Here is a 19,413-nt window from a genome sequence, read left to right as displayed (position 1 = left end):
ACAAAAAAAATAATGTTCTTTATTCTAGGGCACCTTCCTGTGCTTTTGTTTCCCAAATAGCATGACCAACAGTCCCTCAGTATTTTTCTCCTCTGTGCTTGCTGTGAGTTACAAGACCAAGAGCTGGCATACAAGAGAGCTGATGGCATTCCAGCAGGGCTGCGGACACGGAGTGTAACCCAGGTGTTGCAGCAGCCAACATCAACTTGTGGAAACTCTCAACTTCTAGCTGTCCCCCAACATTAAGCAGATGGTCGTGTACGCTGGCTTGATTCACCCCCCTCCTAAGTCAAGAGAGAGCTCTAAAACTGGCTTGAAAGATAGCCTATGTTGAGCCTCTGGACTCAAGGGCTCCTCAGGTTGGTGTGATAGGACCAAACTGCAACTTGTTCCTGTAAACTATACGTAATTCTGTAACTTGCAGTCCTTCAGCAAGAATTAAAAACCTGCAGAATCCATGTCCTGAAACTCAGACTGTACCTCCCTCAAAAGACCATTCTTCTCTCTCTTGTTCAGAAGGGTTCAAACCTGCTCAAAGGAAGCTCGAAAGTACTGCCTGCTGCCAGTTCTCACTGTCTTATCATTGTTGTTGCTGCTGTTGCTGCTGTTTTAATTATGCACCCAGCTTTGTGGTACAGTGGATATCATTGCTTTCAATGTTTTTATTATCATTTATTACTGAATTTTTTCATTGTAATCAGTAAACAGGATCTAATGACTTTAAACTTCTCTATTTTCTCTCCAATGGTGGATAAGAAATACTTTTGGTTTAATGCAAAACTACATGTTTTTTCATAGCAAATTTCAAGCTAAGTTTATTCAGAATCAGTAAATTCCAGTTTATCTTTTTTTAAATAGATAAGAGGAAATTCCTTTTTTTTTTTTTTTTCCTAATTTTGTTCTCACTGAGGTTAGATAAAGTATTTTTCCTTTTTCACTCCTAAATTATTTTTCCAGAGGAAAAAAAGAGGGAAATTACTCTGATAAAAAAATATATTTAAATTCATATTTTCCATAGGGAACTAAAGCAAAATGTTGCTTGGTGTTATTTCTCTCTCACTTCAAGACAGAAAGTTAGAAGTGAGAGAAAATGTTATTTTTAAAAGCAGTAGTGTTGCTTTCCTCACATTTTAAAAATATTAACCTCTCTTTCCTATGAGAGAAGTAGGAGTGGAAAACAGCTGAAATGTTGACTGACATGGGTATTTCACCACAAGCAAATAAAACCTTTCATTTACTGCTTAAAAAGTAGTTATTAAAGTTGAAGCAATACCATTTTAAATACTTGTAATTGATGTCAGACAAGTATTCTTTATTTCGCACTTAGTTAAACATAAAGCTTGCCATCTTAAAAAGGAAAGTAAGTATTTCCCCTATTAAAGAATCTTTCTCAGAGTCCAAGTCCCCGTCTGCTCACTCAGACAGAGCTCTCTGTAATGCTCCTGGCCTTTGCCATATCCCTGCTGCAGGAGAAGCTCCTCTAGCAGTGCTGGCTTGAGGATGTTAGGGACGAAAATGCCCCTCAGCCTCAAAAAAAAGAATGGGGAAAGGCAAGAGGAGCTGTCTTCATGAACCATGCAGACCAGGCTCATGCAGGGATGTGCAGGATTCCTGACTGATCATGTCATGGCCAGTGGCTACAAGATGACACTTCTGCTCTGCTGAGGTCAGGGTGATGCAATGACAGTCCCTCTGTGCCTGTGTTGTTGCTGCATGCTCTGCTGAGTTGCCCTAAAGGAGCAACGTATGGAGGATACTCTGGGAGGTAAAGGCTGGATCATGTGGGAGAGGTGGGGCTGCTGACTGCAGGAAATGGGAAGTATGGGGTCACACATGGGGGAGTAGGAGTATTGAGAGTTACAGTAGATCATATTGGGAAGGCATCTGGTGAGGTACTAATGTTATGGGTGTTATTTGCTATAATGTTGGTGGCATATTCTTGGTTCCATCATGTGTCAGGAAACACTTTTTCACTGTGAGGGGGATGGAGCACTGGCAGTGGTGGCCCAGAGAGGTGGTGGAGTCTCTAACTGTGGAGATACTCAAACACGATTGAACACAGCTCCAAGCAACCTACTGCAAGGGATTAGACAAGATGACCTCCAGAGGTCCCTTCCAACCTGAGTCATTCTGTGGTTCTGGGATTCTGTCACCACTGCTGTAGTCCAGCAAACCTTAGTCTCTACAATACATTATGCTTTACTGCCTCTCCTTATGAAAACCTGCCCACTCTAGGAACCTGCTTCATGGCACATTGTGCAGTCCTCAAACTGACATTTCCCTCAGTGAAGACACCCTTCTGAATCACTTCACTCTCAGTGAAGCTCTTAAATTGGGCTGAAGTAATGCACATGGATATGTATTTCTTTTATGCTTGGTGTAACATTTGGCCTTGGACAAAGGGCTAGCCTAAGGGCTTGTGCATTACTGAAACCTCATTTAAAACTTGAAGACAGGGCTTGATCAAAACCTGAATATTAGTGGATAACAAACAGCACTCACCATCTAAAAGTATGGTCTAGTTTTAGAATTCAAGTGCTTTATTTAAAACTGCCAGCTTACTTTTAAAAATACCAGATCCTCAAGAAAAATACAGCTCTACATGTAATGTTTGATCATATTCAACTGGGGAACACCAGTTTGGTATTGAGTATACTAAAGGAAAAAAAAAAACAACACAAAGCAAAGCAAATGAAAGCCAGGCAGCAGTGGGTATCAATAATTTGTCTTTAAAATAGCAAGACAGAGGCCATACTCCACATGATTTTTGCCATTTCTTCTACTGAAGTGGCATACCTAGGTGATGCGGCTGCAGCTAGGAAGCTGGCATGGCTTTCCAACAGTGAGGGTCACATGACACTGAGTCAGCTTTACACAGCACATCGCCACGTTCCACCCAGCAGCAGATCAGTTGATAAGCTCCATATTGCAGAACATACACGGGTTTCCAGAGAAGGAAAGATGATGACAAACTAAAAACCTACCCGATTAAGATACCAACAGGTAAGTCACAGCATGAACACTGACCATTTAGCTGGGAATGTGCAGCTTCCTCAGAGACATGTTAAGGAGGTTGAAACATCTTCGCTTGTCTAACTTCATTCTTGGATGAAGTAGCATACACTTGTGAGTAGAGGAGGGCAGAAGTCTGCATCCCTTGAAGAGTTTAGCACAAGATCATTCTCTTCCAAAAGCAGCCTATTGTCCTTAGAGTTGTGATGTGTGACACATCTCCCATCACAAGACAGTTCAACTGTAACAGGTCACCTTTTATCATGCCATGTTCTAGCTACATATTATTTTACAGCAGAATATAACAATATAACATAGAGGACTACCTCAGCAGACTATTTCAAAAGTATCTGTATTACCTACCTGCACATGAGTGTTTTCTTCTTTGATACAATACATTATTTTCAGCTTCTACTTTTCAAATTCACAGGTATTTTTCCAGGTATGTAAATCTTCATACATGTGCATTTTGTGCACTGGTGTGCATTTCTCAGAGTGATGCATTTATCCTGCTGTGCTTCTGAGGCAACTAATTTCTCTACCTTTATGTCCAGGAACCACTACCAGTCTATTCTGCAACCAGTTAGCAAGCCACCTTGGCAAGACCCTTCCATGCTCCAGAGACTGGGTGCTCTTGACGATTGGTGATTGAAATAAAAGTGTATCTGAAAGCTGTGTATTGCAGTGGGAGAAACTAGAAGCTGGCTTTCTCCAGAGGGCACCATGTATCAAGTCTTGAGTCTCAATCTATAATTAGAATACATTTTTAGGGTGTGGGTATTATAGGGCATGGCCACAGGAGAGTGTACATTATTTCTAGGTAGCCTTCTATACTACTCTATGGAAACTTCCAGCATTAGCAAGGAAACACCAAAGTCACAGCTGGGCGGAGATGAAGGTGGGAATCCCTAAGAGCAATACTCTGTACTCATTAACAACTCATGAGCTTTGGAAGAACTGCTGCTATTTCTTCTTCATCTACACCATTGCATTTGTTCTGTCAGCAGTGTCAGCTCTAGTGGAGAATGAGCACCACTGCTCTTTACCACTGTGTCATCTCAGCCACCTGACATGGCTGTAAAATCACTTGCCTGCACTCTACAACTTTCAGACTAATGGCAGCTTAGAAAAACAGCCTACTTTGGATGCAACCTCCAACCACAGCACACTGTGTTAGCCAAGGCTCTCAACGCTGTATTTATGCAGAGGAACTAATCACATTGAAAACACCAGGTGCTATAGGCAGATATAATATTATGGACCAGCACATACAACAATGGTGTTTCAACCTTTGTGTGTGCCTCTAGGCACATGAGAAAAATAACTTACTAGTGACAACCTGAAATGCATGTTAATTAGCTTGAGTCCAGAGTGCCCTGGAAAAAGTACATATTCTAAGAAAACAGGGCTGATGTATCAATTCATGTGGGTGAGCACTCTGTTTCTGAGCAGCAGGCAGTGAATTTGAGCAGTGGGTACTGGAAGGAGCTGCAGACAGGGGAAGTGCATTTCCAGCCAGGGACCAGAGGTTATCTTCAAAAACAGGCTATAAAAGTGTATACCCTTTCCTAGGTCACAGTGAGGTTTCTCCCACACCACTTTAGGCATATAAACAAAGAGGCTTAGTGTAAAACCAGTGCCTTGCGTCTGTCAGTGAAGTGAGAGGAACTCAGTGTGGCTGATTTATATGACTGCTCTATCCTGTTTTTGGAGAGAACACTTTTAGGAAGATATAATCTCGAGTGGATCTCCATGAGTATCAGGAAGAAGATGTTAAACTTTCACCTGGAGAAGGATGAAACCTCTCTTTTGTTATCATAGATGTTCCCTGGTACCATTGCCCTCTGGAGTTGCTTAAGCTTGATCAAAATTAGTGACCCAAAGCCCTTTGAACTTCTGGAGCCTTTAAGAATATGGGTTGCAGCAGCTTGGCCCAAACCAGTGATTTTCTGGTGTAATTCATATAACCATGGGCCCTGAATGTATGCAGAGAAGTTATGTTTGAAGTGTCTCATTAAGAGAACTGCTTTTGAATGAAGAAAGCTATCAAGAACATTTCAACTGTCGGTTACGTGCCTGTGGTTGGCATGACTCAAGTTTTGCTGCAGTGCTACAGCGAGATTCAGGAGACAGGACCCTGGGCCTTGGGGCAGTGGAACTGCTTTTTCATCCCTCTGCATCAGGGGTGCTGGAGTCCCGATGCCAGCCTTCCCAGAGGAGCTCTCCAGGCCTGCTAGACCATCACCCGCGGCTCTTCAAAGCCCTGCTTCAAGGCGGAGACCCCGGAGCGGCCTCGGGGAGCCCAGGCGGCACAGCCAGCTCCCGTGGCTGGCCAGCTCGGCAGGGTGCTGGCCAGCTCGGCAGGGTGCCGCCCTGAAGGGCACGGGGAGCCCAGGGGGTGAGCCCAGGCCCCGGGAACCTGCGCCGGCCGAAGGTCCAGCCGCCGGGGCGGGCAGCCGGGACCGGACCCTTCGGGGCGTTGTTCGCCCCCCGCGTCCTTCCTGCTTCCGGGGGCCGCCGCGGGGAGGATTTGCCGCAGATGACATCAGCTGTGGATGCTCGAAAGGCGGCGGCGGCGCAGGGATGCGCCGGCTCCCCCCTTCCCTTCTCCCCTCCTCCTTCTCCTCCTCCTCCTCTTCCTCCTCCTTCTCGCCAGGTCCCTGCCCTGCCCCGTCTCCGTATAAAAGCGCCGCCGCCTCCCGCCCGCCCTCACTCGCCGCCTGCGGAGCTGTCGCCGAGCGGCCCCTCTCCCCCCAGCGCCCCGGAGCCGCGGAGCGGGGCGGCGGCGATGGCCACCGTGGTGGTGGAAGTGGACTCGGAGCCCTCCTGCAGCATCCCCAACCCCACCTCGCCCTCGCCCAGCCTCTCCCACCGTTTCCTGGACAGCAAGTTTTACCTGCTGGTGGTCATCGGCGAGCTGGTGACCGAGGAGCACCTGCGGCGGGCCATCGCCAACATCGAGCGAGGTGAGGAGGCGGCCAGGTGCGGGAACGCCGCCCGCACCCCCGCGCCGGCGCCCTCCCCCTCCCCGGGCGCGGCCGGGGCTCGCCTGCCCCCGCACACCCACCCCACGGAGGGCACGGACACGCGAGTCGCCAAGTCGCGGTCTCTGGTTCTTTTATTGCACCGGCGTCCCGCCTCAGTCCCCCCCTCCCTACCTGCACCCCCCATCCTTCCCCTCTGGGGCGCGGACGCTGCAGAGCAACATCTGCGGGCCGGGCCCCGCGGAAAGCCGCAGCGGGCTGGGCGCCTGCCGAGCCAGCCCCCGGCCCGCCATTGTTGGGGCGGACGGGCCGGGGCCCGATGCGGAGCCCCCCGCCCGCCCCCCGCGCCGCTGCCGCCCGGAGCCCCGGCGGGTGGGCGTGGCGCGGACCGCACTGCGGTCCCTGTGGCAGCCCCGGGCGGACAAAGAGCGGCCGCGGCGCCGGCGGCTAAAGCGGCTGGGGATGGGGATGGGGATGGGGATGGGGATGGAGATGGGCTGGGGCTGCGGGGCGGGTGCTCCCCGCAAAGCCCCGGCCCCCGCCGCCAAACCCAGCCGGCGCGATTCGGGGCGCTTTCCTCCTGGGCGGCAGGGAGTGCCCGAGCGGGAGCGTCTTTGTGTCTAACTTCGGGCGGTGGGACTTTGCTCCTGGCTGGAGAAGGTTTCAGGACCCAAGCTTTATGTGCGCGTAGATATATTCCAATGCAGAAAAAAACCCACCGGGATAAGAAGGTTAATACCCTCAGCCTCATTATTGTCCGGCTGCGGGCTGCTTTGACATGCTGCTTATTTGTCCTAAGAGGGTGATACAGGAAGGTGTGGCAAGTGAAATGACAGTTTTATAAGTTCTGGATGTGGTTGCTGATACAATAGATTGCAGTGTACATGCAGAGGGGAAGATGCCTCATTGCGGTAATAGTGGTATGAAGCACAAAGAAAATTGTTACCAGAACCTATAGTTTGTTGAACTTATTTGATACCTGATTTTGTAACATATGTTTGTTCTGGGCGGGTGAAAGCAGAGATTTCAGAATCCTGCCATTGTTAGGGGGGAGGAAGAGACCCTGGAATGAGGAATCGGTAGCAGCCCTGCCATGTAGGTGTGGTTCAGCAGTCCGGCTAGGACTTCGTTTGTCTCTATTGTTGTTTTCTTGGGCATTGTTGCTTTAGTTGGCTATTTCTCTTGATTCTTTTTCATGACTGCTTGTGGTAAAGAACTGCCTCAACACAGCTAACTAGCTTCACCATGTCCTGTTCATCTTTATTGCTACCATTGTCTCCTAAGAAGACTACTGAGGCAGATGCTTTGTCATGCAGAGCCTCTTCAGCATTACACTTTTTTCTGTCTAATTTTTGGTTGTGTCAGAAGTGAATTGGCTGCATTTTAATTGAATTATTAAAAATTATAGAGCAAATGGATAAAACTTCTGCCATCAAGATAGCTGATGTCATCCTTCCTCTGAAGAAATGCCCTTCAGTCTCTTCTTGAAGCTTCTATTGTACAGTTGTTGCTGCATAGCTGTTTCTGCTGCCTCCCACCACTAAGCATAACACCCACTTGCAGTTTTAGATGTTCAGAGGGAACACTTTGGCTTTTTTATTCATCATTTTGGATTAGAAGTCACCTCACTGCTTCCGGTGCCAGATGATCTGATTGAGATTTTGCCCGCTAGGAAAAAAAACAAACCAACATTGATCAGATTTTGAGGTGCATTGTTCTGGATAAGCATACTGGGAGTCTGAAGCCCTATCTGCATGAGGCAATATGGGCTTGACTAAGCTCTTTCTCTTTGGAAAGTGGGCTGTAGTCTGAAAAAAAAAAAACACGCTTCTTTCAACCTTTGTTCTCAAAAGAGCCTTAAATGCATTTTGGGTTCTTGATATCTTTGCCCCACTGTCTTCTCTGGTACATCTCCTGGGTACCATCACTGAAAACTCTGGATTCATGCGCCAAACTGCAGAGCAACGTGTCAAAGAAAACATCTGCTGATAGCACATCAGTGGTGTGATGCTACGCAACCTGGTGGAATGCAGAGTCACTTCCTAATATATCAGGAAGAGGGAATGGCGTGGTGAGGTGCATTTTCAGTAATTACATTTGGGATGTGACTTTGCTAAGGGGGCAATCCTCCAACCCACCATTCACCAAAAAAGAAGAGGGGAGTGAAGAGAAAGCTTCAAGATTTTTCCACTGGTTTGGCAGATGCTACTGGGTGTGCCCTGCCTGCTGTCTGATTAGTCCTGTGTCTAGTGGCGTTGCACTCCTAAGACTGCAGAAAGAAAGAAATAGCTCCAGTTCAGCCGTGCTTCCAGTATTTTCATGATCTAAATGATTGGGTTGACCTTGGATTTTAGTTCCAGATTTACCTCCATTCTACCCAAACCTAATTTGATTATATACTTTATATCTTACAATATGCTACTTTATAATGTACATGCATAATTTTTTCATCCAGACTGCTGAATCATGCGGCTGCAGATTTGGGATATTCTATTCAAATCCCATCTTCAGCTTGTAGGACTACTGTGTGCATGGGATGCCTAGGCTCTTCTTTTTTTCTCCTCTTTTTTTTTTCTCTCTTTTAATTTTTTTTTCCCCTCTGTTTTGCATCGAGTCCTGTATTTTGAACAGTGCCTGGCTCAGCAGTCTTGACTATGCCTAATCAGAATCCTATCCCTACAGCAAATTTGGATTCATTACAAAACCAGCTAGGGATGGTGGACAGGCCCTATCATTAGCAGCATTGCTGAATCATAGTCCATATTGCTTAACTGACCTCCAGAAGGATTTGTAGTCTCCCTACACAAGCTTTCTGTCAGAGGCCAGCTAGCTATTTATCTTCTGGCTTCTTGAAGTTCAGCTCTCATTCAAGGTGCTTAAGCTTTGTGATCAATGCCGGTTTACTAGTCAGAATTTTCATGTGTGCTCTATATGCGTAGTATTGTATCATCTTTACTTTCTTGCTCTCAAATATTCCAACACCTGGAAGACATTAAAGCCTGCTGAGCTGTATCTGTCTGCCAAAATTACGCCCCCAAAAAACACCATATGGCCAAGAGATATTTGAGAAATTAAAATAAGGCAACTTGAAGAAGAGACTTACTGCATATGCCTTTGAACAGTGATGCATCAGTTAGGAAGTGGAGGTGGCTGGTTATAGCTCAGTTACTTTCTCTTGAGTGGTTATGAAACATGCAGGCAATGTTGTGTTTCCAAATTAATTTATAGTTTCAAGTGGCAGCTATTTAATAGCTAGTAGCATATCCCAGTAGTAAGCATGCTCCTACCTGGACTGAGATGCTGATGAGGAAAAGCCCTGTGTGAATTCTCTCTAAAGAGGCTGCAGGCTCTTGATCAGCAGGTGCTCACATTTACATGGAGAACCTACCCAGAGCTGCAATGGGAGACTGGCACTGCAGATCTGGTTTCTCTGCTCTTCCCCATCTTTCTCATCCTCCAGCCCAACAACATGGCCTCTGCCAGTATGAGTCCTGATGTTTCTGCTGCCTTGAAAGAGAATATAACATGGGAAGTAGCAAAGACACTAACTGAAGCCTGAAACCCTGATGGAGTTACCGGAAGGATTTTTAGTGCTAGTGTCGTGGTGAGGGGGTGGCCACACACTTCTTCAGGCTTCTCCTTGCCAAATCCCGAAGTGATTTAACTGAACAATTTCATGCAAAGGCATGGTCTGGCATGTGGGGAGGGGCCACCAAACACTTCCTCAGCTGTAGTCCTTTCTGCATTTGCCAGCTAATTTGTGTAAGTCTAATGATATTCCTTTAGGGAAAAAAAATAAATTGTAATGTTGTTGTTCAAAATTGCAGCAGTGCCTGTACTTACCTGTGATGCAAGTGCCTAATTTTTCAAAATTATAAGATTTTTCAGAGTAATTTCAAAACAAGAAAATTATAGAAAAATGTTAGGCATGTTCTCCTGTTATTTGTTTATTTTTACTTAGTCATCACCGTCTTTTGAGAAGAAACTAAAAATTTGACATTTTGGGTGCAATGATTTTTTTTTTTTCCTGGTCATATTTCAATCCTTAAAAATATTTTTGGAATAATAGATTTTTTTGGTCATATATATGTCAAATGTCTCACTTTCTAAGTATCTGGGGGGGAAAAATGGTGGGGAATACAGACATGCTGTTCAGTTTTTAACAGAAAAAGATCAAGTATAGCATTTTAAAATCTCAAAATAAAATTTTTATATTCATAAATAAAAATTAATTTAAATCTTATTTTAAATATGGACTGCTTCAAAGCTTTTGAATTAAGAAGTCAGCAATTTAAAACTTTGTATTTAAATATTAATTTGCAACATGCTAGGTGATGCTATTTTTTTTCTGAGGGGCAAGTACAGTGTTCCTGCAATGTGACTAAAGTGTCCTCCAAGTGATTCACTCTTTTGGTTTTATAAACCAATGCATTGGTATTTTAGCGTCAATCCAGGAACATCAGTAACTTCTCATAATGTGGCTACTAGAATGTGGGGCTAGCAGTCCTAAAGTTGTGACATTAAAGGATGATCACCCTTTGGAAAAGGGAAGTTCGTTTTGCTTGTGACTGATTCCTGTCCAGAGTTTTCTTTGTGGGAACTCAGCACTCTCCAAAAGATAGCTGTGTGCCTTGAAAGGAGGAGAGGCTGGGCTTGGAATTTAGAAATATGGAAATAGCATGTATGCAACTGGGGAAATACTCAGCTAGAGCTTCCAGTGCTCACGTACCAAGCTAGATGTGTTTTGCTTTTTTGAATTCTAGGAATCCGATCATGGGACACAAACCTGATTGAGTGCAACTTGGATCAAGAACTGAAACTTTTTGTGTCTCGCCATTCAGCTCGATTCTCTCCTGAAGTTCGAGGTGAGTTTTTTGAAATGTTTGACTTAGTTGTTGGGGTTTTTTTATTTGTTTAAAGAGCAGAATTAAGAAATACATTTGGACTTGTATGGCCCACTTTCATTTGTGATTCTTTACAATTTTTTTTTTTCATTTGTTTTACAATATGGTTTGAAACTTCTGATTTGTTTTAACTTTCTCACAACTTATCTTTACAATAATCATCCTTCTGGGTTAGCTTCACATATATCACCATGATTACTTCACTAGTAGCTGTTTGTTTTAGGGCCATGTTGAAGTTAAATTAAACTCACTTTTTCACCAAACAGTTTTGTACCATCAATCTCGTAGTCCCAGAGACTGATATTGTGGTAGGTAGAACATGTACAAAAAAATGACTTAAAAGGTTAGCTCTGCAGTTTCATAGAGCCACAAAAGGTGTCATGGCTGTCACACAAGTGTGGCTCAAGCCCTGTGTTTCCTCCCAAAGGGTCTAGACTTTTTTCTTCTTGTCATGAAAAGCTGAGGGGTGAAGGGTTTTTTACTCTTGAGAAAGGGCAGAGTCATCTAATATGTCTGCACAGCTCCTACTGTAGCCAGGTCTGACTGCTGACTGAAGCCTGTTTGATTATAATGTTTAATTATGGTAATTACAGTGCTGGCTTCACTTGCAGGAGCTTTATAGGGCTTGTAAGAAGAAATTAGAAACGTACAGGGCTCGTAAGACTAAATCTCTTTTTCTGCCTTTTCTCCAAGCCTGTCCTTCCTTTAGAGGATTTATACAATAAAGCAAAACAAAACAAAAAATCCAGTTTTGTAAAGTGTAAAATTTGATTTCGTTCTGGTTGCTTGGCAATAAAGTGTTTGCTAAGTTTTCTAACATCTCATTACTTTAACACAAATGCTGAGTGAGCATGGGTGAAATTAATAATGTTTTTCATGTAAGAATGTATAACCTTCTTAAAGGATTAGAAGTTGCTTTCATTGGTGAAATCATTGTGGCCATATACATATTGACTAGTACAACCTAATGCTGAAGTGTGTTATAAATTCCAGCTTCAGGAACATCTCTCAAGCTTGGTGAAATGTTGTATCATGCTACTACATTACATTCCTTGGGTCAGCTGCTGTACACTGTTGACAAAGAGATAATGTCTTCCTAGCATGACAGCATTGATCTGATGTTTTCGAATAAGGTACCAGAATGTCTTGTATAACTAATTCTTCCTCTTGCAGTATAGGTTGTAACAGATTTTGCAATATCTCCTCAAACCTATAGAGGGTAAAACACTGCTAAAGAAAAATAAAAACATCAAACCTCTGATTCTTCCCCTGGTTTGAAAACCAACAGAACCAATAAGACAATAGTTCCTGATTTACATGAGAGTAAACTCAGGCCTAGAATACATGTCTTTTATTTCAGTTGAAATGTCATGAAGCCAAATCAACTTGTCAGTGACACTATTGCTTTGTTTTACAGAGAGGGTGTTCAGATAAGTGAAATCAGCAGAAGTTATCATCAATGAATGCAAGATGCAATGCATCCCGTATTTTAACATGGATATGCTTTAATTTTTAACTTCAGGGAGAAAAAGAGATGCTGTGCTTTTACTTTAGGAAAAATACTACAGTGTGTCTGGTTTTGCTGTCTTGTTTAGATGATACATCCTTGTATCATTGCACAAATTAAAATAAAGCGAATACTCTGCTTTCATATGATGAATAAAAAGAGATCATACACCAATTTTTGCAACATAAATATTATAGAGCCCTCTAGGAATTTTTCTCTAGGAATTTTACTTTTGGTTGATTTTCTTTTCTTGTTTGTCTAGACTTGTTTGTTTAGTCTGTTATTGGACTGAATTACAGCTTAATTGCATGTGACTGGAATTCATCAACATCTCTACAACAAACAATAATGAATATGTTTTTCACTACTGCTCAATCTTTAAACAGTAGACTGCCAAAATCTGTGTTGAAAAAGCATTAAAGGAGCCTGAAACTTGGATAAAGGGAACATCCAGGAATAAAGGTAGCCCACTTGACCAATTCCTTGTCTAAAATTTTGTGGAGAAGCCCACTGGCACCTCCTGAATCCCACTGCCCAAATCAGAGTAATTTATTTCCTCTCTGTGGTCCTCTGATGTTGAATATGCGTGAGGCTAGTTTCTGTCCTCTCTGCTGTTTGGTAGGGAGCAGGGTTCTTGTTGCCATTTGTTAATACAATTTCAGAATGTTTGTTTTCTGTTACAACACCCAAGTGTTGAATTTGGAGTGTTTAACTAGTGAAATGGTAAAAGTTCATGCTAAAGATATGATTGTAAGTATGTACCCCCTTATGGTCCCAAACTCAGAAATTTTGTGGAATTAGGGTAACTAGGTGACCTTTTGTCTGAGGAAGGTATTCATCCCAGGTGATGGGGGAATCTATGGGATGTAATTAAACAGGCTTTTTTTATTCCCTAGTCCTTTGAGACTGAGCTCTTTGTGTGGCTCTCACACAATGACAGTTTACTCTTGAGAAAGGGCAGAGTCATCTAATAAGTCTGCACAGCTCCTACTGTAGCCAGGTCTGACTGCTGACTGAAGCCTGTTTGATTATAATGTTTAATTATGGTAATTGCAGTGCTGGCTCAGTACATGCTTGTATGCTTCTCCAAGCAGCTTGAGGATACACACAGCAGCAGTGTGAAGAGTAGAACTCTTTCTCCAAAGGGAAGCTTTGAGGAAACGGGGCCATCTCTCTCCCCAGGTCATAAGCCTGTGGTGTTGAAGGAGAGACATATGAGAGAATGTCTGTCAAAGCATTCATGTGTTTCTACTTGAGGAATTTGAGGTCTAATCCTTCTCCCTGTGTAGTGAATAGCAATGTACATATTGATACTGCAGGGAGCATGACTGAATGTCAACACTTTTTATGCTCTTTTCAATGGAATGGATTGTCACAGTGGTGTTTGTTCATCCTACATTCAGCTGTTGAGCAATTTATGGATGATTTATGGTTCCTGAAAAATAGGATACAGAATGGTGATGCCAGCCGATCTTTTCTGATACCTTTTGAAGCAGCTGAGTTGGCAGACTCCTTAATAATACCAGATCTTCCAAAACATTGTTGTCAGGTGCTGGTGAAAAATGAGTAACTGGTTGCCAAGACAACAGGCAACATGACTTAAAATGGGTACTCCAGTGCTTCCCTCTGTTTTCTCTGTCATGTACAATAACTTCCATCTTATGTTAACATATCACAAGGACCAAAAACACAAACAACGATTTGTAACATGTACATGCTAATAAAGGAACTGAGCATCTGGTAGTGTGGCAGAGCAAGCGGAGTGTAATGGAAAGAGATCTGTTGAAATTGCAGTTGTACCTACCAATCTTTTATTAATTTATTTTTTTTTTTAAAGTTTCAGCTGCATAAAGCAGCTTCAGAAAAGACTAATTAAATGGTTTTTGGGATGGGGATGTGGGAAGGTGAAGCAGCTGAGGACCTTCTGCAAGACTTCCACACCTGCCGTTTTGTCCTTCAGCTTCCACATGGGCATACTTGACTGTTGCATTGGTGCATATTCAAGCCCCTGTCTAGATGGAAATCCATTTTATTTAAAAAGCTGTTCAGAAGCTACTTACTCCTAACCATCTAAAATCCATAGGATGGTTAGGGTTGATAGGGACCTTAAAGATCATCAGGTTCCAACCTCCCTGCCATGAGCAGGGACACCTCACACTGGAGGTTGCAGAAGGCCTCATCCAACCTGGCCTTAAACACCTCCAGGGATGGGGAATCAACAACCTCTGTGGGCAACCTATTCTATTGCCTTACTACCCTCATGGTGAATAATTTCTTCCTGATGTCTAACCTAAATCTCCCTTCTTTCAGTTTAATATCATTACCCCATGTCTTACCACTGCCCTCTCTGGTGAAAAGCCCCTCCCCAGCTTTCCTGTAGCCCCTTCAGGTACTGGAAGGCCATTATAAGGTCTCCCCAAAGACTTCTCTTCCCAAGCTGAACAGCCCCAATTCTCTTAGTCTGTCTTCATAGCAGAGGTGCTCCAGCCCTTTGATCATCTTTGTGGCCCTTCTCTGGACCCTGTCCAATGGCTCCATGTTGTCCCTGTGATTAAGGCTTGTCCTGAGATGTATGCAGTACTCTGATTGTAGCCTCACCAGAGCAGAGTAGAGGGGCAGAATCCCCTCTCTGGCCCTGCTGGCCACACTTCTTTTGATGCAGCCCAGGATGTGTTTGGCTCTCTGGGCTGTGAGCACACACTCTCATCTACTACCACCCCCAAGTCCTTCTCCTCAGGGCTGCTCTCCAGCCATTCTCCCTCCAGCCTGTATTTGTGCCTGGGGTTGTGCCCACCCAGGTGCAGGACCTTGCACTTGGCCCTGTTGAACTTCATGAGGTTGGCACTGGCCCACCTCTCCAGCCTGTCAAGGTCCCTCTGGATGGCATCCCTTCCCTCTCGGGTGTCAACCACACCACACAGCTTGGTGTCATCAGCAAACTTGCTGAGGATACACTCAATCCCACTATCCATGTCTTCAACAAAGATGTTGAACAGCACTTGTCCCAGTACTGACCCCTGAGGAACCCCACTCATTACCTGCTTCCACTTGGACACTGAACCACTGACCACAACTCTGGGTGCAGCCATCCAGCCAATTTCTTATCTACTGAGTGGTTCATCTGTCAAATCCATATCCTATCAGTTTGCAGACAGGATGTCATGTGGGACAGTGTCAAATGCCTTGCACAATGCAGGTAGATGCTGTCAGTTACTCTGCCATTATCCACCATCTCTTTAGCCTTGTCACAGAAGGTCACAAATGGGTCAGGCATGACTTGCCCTTAGTGAAGCCATGTTGGCTGTCACCAATCACCTCCTTACTTTCCATGGGCCTTAGCAGATTTTCCAGGAGGATCTGTTCCATGGTCTTGCCAGGCACAGAGATGAGACTGACTGGCCTGTAGTTCCTCAGTCTTCCTTTTCCCCCTTTTTTAGAAATAGGGGCTGTGTTCCCTTTTTTCCAATTGGTGGGAACCTCACCAGGCCACCATGGCCTCTCAAATATGATGGATAGAGGCTTAGCAACTGCATCTGCCAGCCCCCTCAGGACCTGTGGATGGACCCCATCAGGTGACATAGACTTGTGCACCTTCAGGTTCTTTGGGTGGTCATGAACCTGTTCTCCTATATGGAGAGTGCTTCATTCTCCCAGTCCCTGCTTTCACCTGCTGTGGCCTTTGTGATGAGGCTGGAGCACTTGCCAGAGAAGACTGATGCAAAGAGGTCATTGAGAACCTCAGTCTTCTCAATATCCTGCATAGCTAGGTCTCCTGTTTCCTTCAGCAGAGGGCCTACATTTTCCTTGGTTGTCCTTTTATCCCCAACATACCTATAGAGGTGAGTCTTATTGCCCTTTACATCCATCTGGAATTTGTCTCTCCTCCCGATCCCTAGCTGCTCAGACACCCTCTCTGTAATCCTCACAGGGTACCTGCCCTAGCTTCCAATGTTTGTAAACTTCCTTCTGAAGTCTGAGCTTTTCTAGGACCTGCTTGTGTGTCCCTGCTGGCCATGGTGGTGTCCATGAAATACCAGTCAAGCAATGCTACTTTGTACTTTCTCCTCTTACAAAGAATGCTTATCTGTAGGACATGCACTTTCCATCTGATCAGTACCTGTAGGTCTTCTGTTGCCCATAAGTCAGCAGCTGGTGTCTGCACTGATTTAGGTGTTTCCTTCCTTACATGTGCTCAAGACTTTTATTTTCTCCAGCCTGCCTGTGGCCATGGGGGACCTTGGAAAATGTATGACATGATCAATGTCTCCTTGGCAGCCACTTGACTCATGAGCCGCGGTGGGCTTGCCTCTCTCAAGCTGCCAAAAGAAGGTAATTTTTCTCTGAAAGTGTCATTACCCCAGAAAGCCTTAACAGCTTTCATTGTGAAAGTTACTGTTTTGGATTGTTAGTATCCTGTGGAGAATTTCTGGATCTCAGAATTTTGGTTATCAATGCCCACAGCTCCATGCTTTGCCAAAGCGGTGTGTGTAATCCTATTGCCTTAGTCAAAGCAGTTCTAAACACATCCAGTACTTTGCACTGTGTGCTCATGGAGTTCCCATTAAAAACCTAAAGGGCATGGTTGTAGTGCTTGCTGTCTGCCTGAAAACTGCAGTTCATCAAAATTTGTCAAGTAAGAGGACATAGGTACTTGAGTGAAACCTATCACTTAAAATGAAAGAAAGAGAAAAGATCCAAGAAGCCATGACTAAATTTATCAGCTGGTACCATAACTAAGTGCCTAGGAATTTCACTTAAAATCTCAGGGACTCTGGTCTGTACATTTAGGAACATCCTATAAATGTGATTCTTCAGGTATTAAAGACTGTAATTGCTGGAATAGCTGTTTAGTGGAGGCATTTTATCTCATTATATGTTTGGAGAGGGTAATTTTAGTTGGCTGCCAGACATGTTTTGTGTCTTAAAGTATTTGTGCCTTGGAAGAAAGAAAATGGAGGCAGAATAGGACTTGGAAAGGGAGCTGAGCTGACTCACAGTGCTGCAGCTGTGTGTGGTGTCCCCACATGGTTTGCTGCCGTGATCCACGGCTGCAACGTTGGGGCTGCCTGGCGATGCAAGGCTGGGGATGCCTGAGGCCCTCAGAGGACTCGCCTGGGGGACACACACAGCCCACCCATCCGCTCCCAAGCTTTTCTTTCTGGAAGGTGCTAGGATTTTGGTAGCTCAGGAGAGGATTACAGTGTAACAGCCTGTATCTTCAAATACATCAATTGTCAAAGCCTTCCTTTCTTACTACTAATCAAAATTCCCAAAATGGAAGTTCCTTTCTTGCTCCCTTCCCTTCCCTTCCCTTCCCTTCCCTTCCCTTCCCTTCCCTTCCCTTCCCTTCCCTTCCCTTCCCTTCCCTTCCCTTCCCTTCCCTTCCCTTCCCTTCCCTTCCCTTCCCTTCCCTTCCCTTCCCTTCCCTTCCCTTCCCTTCCCTTCCCTTCCCTTCCCTTCCCTTCCCTTCCCTTCCCTTCCCTTCCCTTCCCTTCCCTTCCCTTCCCTTCCCTTCCCTTCCCTTCCCTTCCCTTCCCTTCCCTTCCCTTCCCTTCCCTTCCCTTCCCTTCCCTTCCCTTCCCTTCCCTTCCCTTCCCTTTTTTTACTAATGTTTTACTAATGTGACAATCATTCTGGCAGTTACTTCCATTTCTGCTTTTATAGGAATGATCTCAAAGAAAATTAGCATGAAGTTATATTGCTGCCAAAACACCAGTACCTGCTGATGCTAAACTGTTAACGTGAGTCAGCAAAATGACTGAGAGGTTATTTTTAAATGCCTTGAATCACAAGTACATGCAATGAGTTCAGTAGTCCTAGAACAGTTTTATGGGAATAGGTTTTTGACCTAGGTGAGGCAGCTACCAGAGCCATGGGATTAAGTTAGCTGTGAATAATGATAGAATTTTAACTCCATTATAAAATTTTAATCCCCATTCCACTTTATTAGAATGATAATTCAGCATACCTAATGGTATATTCACAAGGGTTGTTTTGTTAAGGCTTATTTAAAAAAATTACAGAACTACAATTTTTAATTTGTTCCCTACTAGACTCCTCAGTCTTTCCTACATTTTGTCTACATGGGATGTCTGAAACTGAAGGTTTCAGCAATATTTAATTATTTACAGATGACCTACCTCTCATCTCTTACATCATGGATTTGTAATGAATGTGTAACAACTGCCGCTTTTTAATCTAGTTTCTGCTTGTCATGGGCAACATTTTTCTCATGTGTCTGTTTTTCTTATTTTTGATTATGTTTTATCTTTTTTGATTGCCTGTATTTTCTGTTACTTCCTGGTATAGTTTATCAGTCACTTAAGAGAAGTATTAAATGTTTGTAATTACACTTTATAATGAGAAAAGGCTTGAAGTATTGGACTTTGGATTAGAGGAAATATTACCTATTTTTAAGGTAGAACAAGGAATGAATTTTCACATAATGAGGGAGGAAATGAACATTTTCACTTCTTTCTTGCCAAATAAAAATGGTGCTTTGTTTGCAGTGAGTTGCCTACCACTGCATTCAATAATAGGACCAGACCAAGGGAAGACACTCCTTGTCTGTAGACTAGTGGAATGGGGAGCACATCTTCATCTGTGTGGCCAGCTGTAGAATGAGAGTTGCCATGGTGGCTGCTGCTATAGGAGCTCAAGCTGACAACTACCTTGTAGAGTCAAAGGCAAGAGACTCATTAATGCTGGCTACAGATCCAGGTGCAGTCTGTAGATTGCTGTGAGTATCCCATAGTACTTCACAGTCCCTTTGAGTATAGGTAGGGAAGGTACACACTTCAGTCAGTAATAGTCACAAATAGTGATAGTTCTGGATAGTTCTGTAACAGAGGTTTATGGTTCTTCATGAAACCCCCAGATGGTACCACCAAAAAGTTACTTTTGGCTTGTAGTCATTGATGGCATTCTCTTCCTAGAGTAACAAGGGAAGGCAGTGTTCCTGATGACCTGGGTTTTCACACGGTCTCTGTGGGCAGCATAGACTCAT

The 19,413-nt window shown here is 44.2% G+C and overlaps 1 protein-coding gene across 1 annotated transcript in view; it reads left to right on the top strand.

Annotated features, from left to right (window-relative positions):
- The first annotated feature begins 5,811 nt into the window (after positions 1 to 5,811).
- Positions 5,812 to 19,413, top strand: part of MAP1B (microtubule associated protein 1B) — a 75,587-nt gene continuing 61,985 nt past the window's right edge. Inside the window, exons 1-2 of the mRNA XM_051642073.1 lie at positions 5,812 to 5,978; positions 10,760 to 10,861. The gene's annotated coding sequence lies outside the window, so the exon portion shown is untranslated. The remainder of the gene's footprint in view (positions 5,979 to 10,759; positions 10,862 to 19,413) is intronic.

Source organism: Apus apus, chromosome Z (genome assembly GCF_020740795.1).
Source record: "Apus apus isolate bApuApu2 chromosome Z, bApuApu2.pri.cur, whole genome shotgun sequence".
Lineage (NCBI taxonomy): Eukaryota > Metazoa > Chordata > Aves > Apodiformes > Apodidae > Apus > Apus apus.
The sequence above is the reverse complement of the archived record's forward strand: the minus strand, read 5'-3'. Positions and strand labels throughout refer to the sequence as shown.